General features: G+C 36.1%; 1 long non-coding RNA gene across 2 annotated transcripts; it reads left to right on the top strand.

Moving 5' to 3' along the window:
- Positions 1 to 2,256: 2,256 nt before the first annotated feature.
- On the top strand, positions 2,257 to 5,839 carry LOC126869774 (uncharacterized). 2 transcript variants are annotated; one of them, XR_007690995.1, is made up of 3 exons: positions 2,257 to 2,465; positions 2,539 to 5,306; positions 5,402 to 5,839. It is a non-coding gene; the product is annotated as an uncharacterized LOC126869774 (long non-coding RNA). The 2 variants fall into 2 exon arrangements; XR_007690994.1 differs by having other exon boundaries at positions 2,257 to 5,306.
- Positions 5,840 to 10,660: the final 4,821 nt, after the last annotated feature.

Here is a 10,660-nt window from a genome sequence, read left to right as displayed (position 1 = left end):
CTGCTTCGCAATAATCGAGTGTGGGTCATTACACGTTCTTGTCTCCTTATTTATTCGTCGTCGACGCCGCCACTTGTCGAAAACATGTCGCGCTAACCAAGTCCTCCGATTTCCCATCGTAAACGTTCCTTCGGCTGCAATCTGCACGCTTTATCGCGTTCCACTGCCTCAATTATCGCACTCGATTACATAAAACTCTGATATAATTTTCGTGTCACGGTCTCATTTTCGGATAATTTCTTTGAATCTCCTCGTTGTCATCGAGAGATATTAATGCACAAAATAAAGAAGCAAGCAAAGATACACAAAGATATGAACCGTTTCGGTATTAATTGATTTCCATGCCACGTATCAATATATATAGCCGTGTACAACTGTCTGTCAGCGATGCAAAATTGTGGCCGTTTCTTCAATTTAAACGTTTTGTTAATCGTCGTTCCTTCCAAATCCTCGCGCAAATAAACGATACTCTAAATGAGAACTGTGGGAATTTTGGAAAAATTGATATTTTTCTATCTGATTCAAAGTTTTCGTGAAGATACGCATATACGGGAACGTTTAATGCGAAATAATTAGTACGTCAATGGCTTAAAAGGGAATAGAATCTAAATAATGATTCGTTTCGCCTGTTAAATATTATAATGACCACTTTAATTTCGATATTTTATATATTTTTCCATATCATGAGCACGTAAGCATCCATAAATAGTAGGCACAGCAACGGAATTTTTACAAGCGTCTATCATGTATACATGTGTTCATAGGTCAAGAGAATGGATTCTGACGAATGCATATAGACATTCGTAGGGTCTTAACAATGAAAGATGAATATTATCGAGAGCGAATCGTCGCGATGGCAGGGGCAAATCCTAATTCGAAACTCGGACGAGTTTCACTGGTGGAAATTCAACGAATCCTTGCAGTTTCTAACGCTTCGCGCGATCTTCCACGAAAAGCAACGTCGATCGCCATGGAACTATCGCGAGGTGCGGAAGCAAGCCGAGTTTACGATCGCGACTTTTTCTTCGGCTTTATAGCATGGCATCCGAGTCTCGGTCAGTGGACTGGAGCCATCACGAGAGTAGAAGGAAGCCTGCCAAGGAGAACGAGAAAATTTTCCCTCAGCATCCGCGATCCTCTGTTCCCTATTTCCGATCTAATATGCTATCCGCGAGAAGAACGATCGCGTACAACAAGCGAATATTTTTTATCAGATCGGCAAGCAAATTCCTTCGTAATCTACGATACCTTAAACGTGCTCGTGGCAGAATGATCGACAATTCCTTCGATATCTTGCACGCTGGTATTCGCGTTACGTTAACGCTGCATTAAAGTGACGTAATATTTATGCAAGTTATTTGTCGGAATGATATTTTTAGTTACGAAGCGTTCGCTCGTGAAACGTCGACCTTTCCAGACAGTACGAACGCTTTGTAAACTACCGACATTAATCATCGCGCGTACAGGCTGTTTCAAAATAACAAGCGAGAACCGGCGATGAATCGGTCGATCTGTCAGTTGATACGTTCAATAGATTTCAAGCAAATTACTCGATGAATTAATTTGGGCACTTTGTCGAGTTTAGCGAATGCTTTTTATTCAGCGAATGCAACCTTTCATATTTTCATTCATAATAATGTTATAATCTTTCTCCAGTCTCGTCAAGTACACAGTGGAATTTAATATGAATTACTGAAAATTTGTTATGAACTGTTTTGAATAATTTAAAATATGTTCCTAGAAGAAAGTGGTTGCCTGCTACAGCCACGTTTGTTCAAAGCAAGCGTTCGAAGTGAAAATCGTTCGTTCCGATAAATTCGAACGCACCTTCTCACGATTTTTTCTCATTATTTTCTTCGCTCTCTACTGCCAAGAATGCAAAGGAAATTAATCGGCAAGCAGATATATTTATTCCATGATTAGTTATCGAGACACTGAACTCTTAAGATAATTAATATTGGGTTAGCAACTAAGTGATTGCGGATTTTGTCAATACCACCACTTTTTTCCGCGAGGAGGGGAAGATGTTATTACGCATATCCATTAATGTGTTACTGGGTTATATGGGAGTTGGTAGATGGCACTAAAAGTACCTCCTTTATCCGTCCTTTTAACCTTACAAGCTCCAACCCCGGAACTGCCTTATGGCATTACTTCAGAGTTAGCCTAATTTAGTAACGTTCCTGTACAAGAATGCCATCTAGTGACAAAATTCGTAATTTTGTTATTTCAATTCTTACATTAAAAGCGACAATTTGTTACATTTCTGCAGTGTCTGTCAATAATTATTTCTTTTTAAATAAATCATAACGGACGTGAATAGAAACTAGTTTTACGTAGTATCTGTTTTATAATAAATATACATATGAGATGGATTAAACGTGTGGGTTTGTTTGATAAAGAAACGAACGGTAGAATTTGTAATAGTCAGTTGTATTAAAATCAATACAAATACAAGAGATAGTGTATGTCAGTTATAATCGTCGTTCGCTTAACGCTATTATGCCGATCGAAAAAATAATAACAATAATATCCTAGGGAACACGTTTATACATCGGCGGACGTTACCACAAAAAGTTAACCTTCTTATGTAACTCCGGCTGAAGATTACAAGAAACGGCAATAACAATCTGTTCTGAATTCACTTGCCTTTAGACTTTTTAAACCAAAACAATCGTTAATATTCAAAGGTACAATAATATGATTCTCTCTCATTCCATTTAAACTTTTTTCGATATATAAAAAATAGCCACTTTTTGTTGTTTGTATCAATATTCGAAAGGCATCTGTGATTAAAGTTCGTATAGATCGTTTCATGTTCTTACTATTGTTCGTATATATTCGTACACTTGTATAATAACTTATATAAGTAAAAATAATTTATATAAATTTATAGGAAAATTAGTAGTTGGGTTACGACTCAGCCTTCTTACTACAATCCAAGTATCAACTTTACGTGACAGGTGCATGGAAAATTGTTTAAATCAAGAGTGGAGAAAATCTTTGCGCCTTGTAGCTTCCATATTTTACGATAGTCTACGCATAATCGCACTGGATCATTTCTCTTTTTAACTACAACTATCGGACTCGTATATTCGGACAAGGAGAGCTGAACGACCCCATCGCGCAGACACTCATCCAACTGTTTATTTACCTTACTCTTAAGATAATCGACGTGCTCGATAAACCAGTTCGTTACGTTTCGCTACAATCGATCTTTTGATTTTACATTCTTCGGTCATCAAAGAAGAAATTGGCAGGTACGCAAAAAAATACAAGGAAAGAACGGCAACACATCCAAACCAGCTGAAGCGAGCAAAACCCTCGTACAAAGAAGACTAAAAAGAAAACATCTCACTAATCTCACTAAAGAAATAAAATAGTCAAACTCGAAGATGGTATCCCGCTGGGGAGAGCCATCCACATGATATTCAGCAATTGAGTTAGAAAAATTTACCAAATGTCCAGCTGGACAAATTGTAAAGTATAAATTAAATGATAATAATAATAATTCTGCGATCCCTCAAACGATCGTTTTTAACCGTTGTACACTTATCATCGAGGCTAAACTGCCGCTGTTACGAGATATTTACAGAGTCTGCATTCGTCGCGTAAGTTCAACTTCGCGACGCACTAGTTTAAGTTCGCGTTGCATAGGTTACATATCGCGGTTCATTCCCGCAATCTTATTCTCAACGCTAGAATTGATTGTAATTTTAATAAATATTAAAAAAAAAAAATTCCCGCAATCTTTAGAATCGTGCACTCCCATCATATTTTAGTGTATATATTATACAACATTGTACAATGTACAATATTTGTTTCAGAGGGGATACGTTTTTCGTAACTCGTACTCGCGTTATCAACCTCGCTGCGACTTCGATACTTAAGCGACATAATCCGTGCAAATGAAATGCGTCACTATCCGTGTAAATTATATTTCTCATATCTGGAATATTTAGATTTCTGTTTCTTAAAACGTATGAATTCCTTAATTATTACAAACGTAATATATTTTTATACAGACGTTAATTCTTTTTTTTGTTTTAATTTTTCCATCGAGACAACGATCTACAGTGAGATCCGTTATAACGAGATGTAATAAAGTGCACGCGTACCGAGCGAAAATTCAATGTCGATTTTCTCGGAAACAAAGCCTCAAACGAAAAATTGTTATTCTATATTTTCGACTTCTTTTTTCACGTAGAATCACCCCCTTTCCGCTTGTACCACCAGTTACCAACCACCCTGTATAAGACTATTATTTCGATTTTGATTGTTATTTAGTTACGATCGTAGATATAATGTTAATGGATATACGCGATCCTAGATTCTACAATATTAGTTTCATGAAATCTTAGAGCTGAATCACCGATATTCGGCGTACCTGTGGCATCTCCAAATGTGGCAAAGGTCAGCTAAAGATGAGACGCTGTGGGCGTCTAATATTGAATTTTAATACATCACTGACAACGAATATCCCGGTAAATCTATGTCGCATCGATTTAGTAGAACACTTATTTTCCAGCTTGGTAAAAAAATTCGAAACGAGCGAACAACGTTCCAACATATAAAAATATTTCATGCGTCTTATATAATATTTCTTTTACATAATAACGTTCAAAAATTACCATCGATAATTCATTTACTTTAATAACGAATATTCAAATGCTTCTGCTATCTAAATTTAATGCAACTGGGAAAAAGGAATGGAATAATTATTTATCAGATATACGAATCGAACGATCTTTCGAAAGAATTGCGAAAGGTTAAAAGACGAAAGAAGTAAAAGAAAAAGCTATCAAATACTGTTTACATTTTCGACGACAACGAACTCGAAATAGCAAAGTCAACCTGTTTTTATTAAAAAACCATTGTCGATTAAAGAGCTGCTCGTTCATTCGTTTTTGCGGTCAACGTGTGTTTTCTCGCGTTTCACAGCACTTCGTTCTTTTCCACGTAGCATAAAATCTGCGCATGCGTGAAAAATAGATGAACGGTATCTAGCAATAAGTGTAATTCACGTCATATTTTATGTCAAGAACATATGACTGTAACAAATCTCACGTTATTGAAGACTACGAAACCTTTCTAATTTTCGTAACGAAACGTCCAAACCATGTCACATCAATTTAATTGTTATTCGATAGAAATATATTTTTTTTTTATTTATTTACATTTTACAATTTGTCCAGTAGGACATTTGGTAAAATATTATAGCTTAGTGGTATAATAATATAATATGTGGATGGCTATCCCCAGTGGAATACCATCTTCGAATTTGATTGATTTATTTCTTTAATGTGGTAAGTGTTTGTATGTTAGGTTATGTCCTTTGTGAGATCTGTTGGGTGTTTCCTTTTTAATCTTCTTTTAATCTTTTTTAATTTTCTTTCGATAGAAATGTGACACTAAAGGCCTAATTTTTTAACGATCCAACTATCAAACACAAAACGCTCGAAGGTAATTGCAACGACCACCAAAGATATTTGCATCTTTTCTTACCGTCCAACGAAGCGTTCCCTTAGGTTCCATACGTTTCGTTTGGACAGCGGCAAATTTTTGTCATCATACATGAAGCTATATATTATTAAATGATACGAAATTAAATATGTTTGGAATTGCAAAAGACGAGTTACGAGAAATGTAATCTAAGACCAGATAAAAAGTAGAAATAAACCTTAGAAGAGCAAACGAGTATAGTAAAATATTAACGATGGATTTGATATATATACAGGGTGGTTGGTAACTGGTGGTACAAGCGGAAAGGGGGTGATTCTACGCGAAAAAGGAAGTCGAAAATATAGAATAAAAATTTTTTTTAATTTTTTTTTTTTTTAATTTTTCCATCGAGACAACGATCTACATAACGAGACGTGATAAAGTGCACGCGTACCGAGCGAAAATTCAAAGTCGATTTTCTCGAAAACAAAGCGTCAAACGAAAAATTTTTATTCCATATTTTCGACTTCTTTTTTCGCGTAGAATCACCCCCTTTCCGCTTGTACCACCAGTTACCAATCACCCTGTATAATACAAATAATAAAAAAAGTACGAATAAATAAATTCACGTGGTCGAACGGTTGGCCTTATTTAAATTTCATTGGAATCGTTGGAATCATTTTACAAATATGAAGTGCGATGTCAGGTGAACTTGAAGCAATTTCACGGAGGATCCACTCCAAACATCTATCGATTTTATATTCAGCTGGAATGAAGAGGCACTACCCGCTAGACCTAAACGCTAGATTCAATTAGTTATCTAAACTAAGTAATATTCACTTATTTATAATACTTACTTATAAATTATACTTATCTATAATAAGTATTAACTTATTATAAATAATCAGCCATGTCACTGCGCCACGCCAGAAAAATTACTGAAAATTCTCAACGCGAGAATTGATTGTAATTTTAACAAATAAATACAAAAAAAAAAAATATTCAGCTGGAAAACGTGAAAATCGAGCGAGGAAGACGGGGATAAAGACGGTTGAGAATAATTAGAAAAGTCGTCGACTGACACGACCGTAGTTCATGATCTTGAGCGGCATTCTTGAGTCGTGGGAGTCCTTCGCATAATTAACGCAACAAAAGAATGCAACGGTGAAAGAGAAGCTTAGAAAAAGAAGAGCACAAAGGGGCGCGAGGGAGAAGGATGGAAACGACCGCGTCGGCAAAGAGACGCGAGATGAGGAAGGGAGCAGCCTTAAAGAGAAAAGGGAAAAAAAAAGAAATACGAAACGAAGACGGGATACGAGCGACATAATTAATGATTTCACCGTAATAATTAGCGTTTTCACTGATGTTGAATCGCTCGTACATCCTTCCTCGTACTATCGTGTTTACTCTCGCTTCGAGTATAACGGTACCTGCGAAAAATTTTGCTCATTGCCTCGACATAGATTGTATGTAACGTCAATTCATATTAAAGACAGGATGTGTGCAGGTCTTCAGTCCGTACCCTCAATTATCCCAGGGACCCACCATAAACCTAAACTTTGTAAATTTATTATTTCTGTTATCTGTTTATAAGTGGTCCTTGAAACAGCCCTTACTTCCGTCCTTTCTAATTACGGTGAAAGCAGGTAGTTACTTAATGAGGAAAACCCAATACTTGAATAACGAAAAAGCTGGCTTATCTCATAAACAATATTACCTACTAGCCGTATTGATACCCTCATTCTTCCTAACGGAAGGCGCGAACGAAGAATCTGCATTGTTAATTTAAAAGGGCACCGAACTTTCCTCCGTAATGAGACAGGAACACCTAGGGAAGAAATAGACAAAACCATCGAACAGTGAATATCTCTCCGATCTGTGTAAACCTGTGCTGTGAAATAAAGACAATAACTGTATTACGACTCAGATAGTTTTGTTTCATCAAACAACCCCTAAGTTTACGTGACACGTACGTCGTCCATATCTTCCGAAATCATTTTTCTTTCACGCAACAGTTTTCTACCACGTTACACTTACAGAATAGTAGGAAAAGGAAGCATACGTAGAAAATATAATTATGATGTTAATCAGTAGGTAATGTAAAAGAGACAGTTCAGCGAAATTTTTCTTATTATATTCGTAAAAACTGAATATCAATTGTATAGTAAGGATCGTCATCGAGCGACGATGAAACACGGGAAACGTTAAAAGGTTTGTCGTGTATCGTAAAATGTAAGAATGCGTAGAATGGTCGAAGATGCTTCGGGCTATGTGTAGTTTTGAATTGAATGGGCTGCCGGGTGTGAAACTTGCTGAGCACATGCACATTATCGGCAGGATCTTGGCCTCGCATTTTAATTATATCGAGAATGTGTCGCATAGTACTTTCTCTCGTCGTTTTAACAATCGTTAACTTCATGTATTAGACCTCCTATATAGATAGACCTTCTATGAATCACTTAGTTTTCATCGTCTAGCGATTTCAGAAATGAAATTTCACATCCTAAGAATCAACTGCAGGATCATCGTGAAATTCGATCTTTGAATGGCTCGTTAAAGCTCGAAGCTGCAAATATAAAATAGAAATTTGATGGAAACGAATAAATTTTAATCGACGAAGTTAGCGCGACTGAAAATTAAAATGTCACAAAAGGTAAAGTAAATTGGTATTTCAAGCAGCAGTTTCTTCTTATAACCGGAGGATACCGTGCGATCGGATCGCCTACTTCTACGTGAAATTTCCGGGAATTTAATGATATTTCTTTTACCTTCTATCCCGAACGTAACAAACTGTAGAAACTTATTTGGATAATAATATATCTTACTTCGTAAGCGTTTTACCATCGAACAATGGAAATTAACTTTCGAAGAACTGCGAAAGGAAACGGCTAAATTCGAAACAGCAGCGATTAAACCGTGGGTTAGAACAATTTTCTTAGAATGAAGAGTTACGTAAAACATCGTGCACTGTGTTCGATACACCGATGAGGCACACAGTACGAGACACTCGATGCGTGTAAAAGCGTTTTCCGCAACTGTGATCCACATTATAGAATAAAGGTGGGTGCAACGTCTAACGGAATGCCGTAGATACCACCCACGACCGAGATCACTAACATTTCACATATGGCCGTTATCCAAGGGTAATTTTCGCAACGTGGGAATCCGCGACCTTTTGGTTCTGCATTCGCCTCGATTGATCGCATCTGAATAGCGGGAAAAAGATATTTCGCAAAGGGGATTCCACGAGAAGAAAATCACGAGGATCAAGACGATTAAAGATCCGGTTGCTTAGACGAGTCTAAACAATTAAAATAATTTTAGGAGAACAAATTTAGAAATAACATGAAAATATTTAAAATGCAATGGAATACAGAGTGTTCAATGACGAATTTGTTTTAGAGATGAAAAAGCTCGCTGTTCTATTCGATAAAAGCGTTTTTCAGATATACTGTATATACTTTCACTCGTAAATGGATCATTTTTCATTTTCACTTGTAAATCATTTTTCCGGAGATATTCGCGTCTTGTATCACGGACTACCCTTTAACTCGAAACAGATTGAACATTAACTTGAAACAAAAATTGTTGTTTGAGTTTATTCATATAGATGTAAATTGAAAATATCGTACGTTAAATATCATAATATAATAGTCACCCTACTAACCTCACTAAAGAAATGAAATAGTCAAACTCGAAGATGCTATCCCTCTGAGGTTAGCTATCCACATGTTATTTTTTATTTATTTATTTATTTAAATTTTACAATTTGTCCAGTAGGAGATTTGGTAAAATATTATAGCGGTATATTAATATAACATGTGAGTGGCTACCCCCAGCGGGGTACCATCATCGTGTTTGTTAGGTTATGTCCTTTGTGAGATCTGTTGGGTGTTTCCTTTTTAATCTTCTTTTTATGCTTGATATGTCGACCGTTTCCGCTGCCAGCCGGTTCATGTTATTTAGCAATTAAGCTAGAAAAATTTACCGAATGTTCAGCTGGACAAATTGTAAAGTGCAAATTAAATAATTAAAAAAAAATAATAATAATATAATAGTAGTATTTTGCTGAGTGTATAGTGATTTGATTCTTTGATATTGAAGACGAAAGTGAAGAGAATTTTAATTTTTTTTTAAAAAAGATTATCTTCCCTGTTGTCGCGTTAGAGAACCAGTCTTTCAGCGAATGAACATATTCGCGATATACCGTTCCCACTTGGCATTTTCTCGATCGAAAAGAAAACGCAATAGAACGTTTTATATAAGAAAAAATACGTCTTAATGTCACATTTTATTGCTATGCACTTTCATCGTTCCGCGTATCTACTCTGCACGTAACAATCGCTTTAAACATGATCGATTGGGATTTCACTGTAACTCCATTTAAATTATACAAGAAACGACCACAATTTACGTAATGTTTTCCCCTTAAAGCGTGCAAAAGTAACGATTATCTTCTCACAGAAACGTGAGAATAAAAACGTAAACATTTACACTTATATCCGTAATTTTGTGACACAATCGTTTTCTATTCCAAATTACCAATAACGTTATTAACCTGTTCCTTGCCGTTTTATTTACTGTTTCCATATTTATCACAGTTTAGGTAATTTTCTACTTTCTCTTTCAATTTTAACGTTTTACTATTATCGTGTTCTCAAATATTCAATACTATTTTCTTTAGATCATATCTCTAACTCATTATTATTTTATCAATTTGTTCATCTCAAATTTTTAATCACAATCATACTATACGTATGTATTTTTTCTTTTCACGTTAAACATTTATTACTCTTATTTCTCGTTTGTTCGAGATTCTCTACTTTCGTCCTGTGCTTTTATTGGGTTGGCAATTAAGTAATTGCGGATTTTGTCAATACCACCTAGTGACAAAACCTACAATCACTTAGTTGCCAACCCAATAGTTTTCTCAAGTTATTTGACAAATAAACGGCTCGCTTAACGTTGACAGGATCGCTTCTTGTATTTTGCCATTTCGATCGGACGCGAATACGTTTGGGGGAGAGGTGGTGTAGCAATCACGAGGCTGTGCACAGCACTTTCTATTTGGAACGTTTCAACGCGATACAATTTCACTTGTTCCGCGGTATTTCGCCCGTGACTTGGTCGACGATCTTAACGATCGCCACATCGTCGCGGTCACGTCGATCGAATCTCACCGAACAAAGAAAGAAGAAAAAAACTCGACAGAAAATGG

This window comes from Bombus huntii, chromosome 9, assembly GCF_024542735.1.
Source record: "Bombus huntii isolate Logan2020A chromosome 9, iyBomHunt1.1, whole genome shotgun sequence".
Lineage (NCBI taxonomy): Eukaryota > Metazoa > Arthropoda > Insecta > Hymenoptera > Apidae > Bombus > Bombus huntii.
The sequence above is the reverse complement of the archived record's forward strand: the minus strand, read 5'-3'. Positions and strand labels throughout refer to the sequence as shown.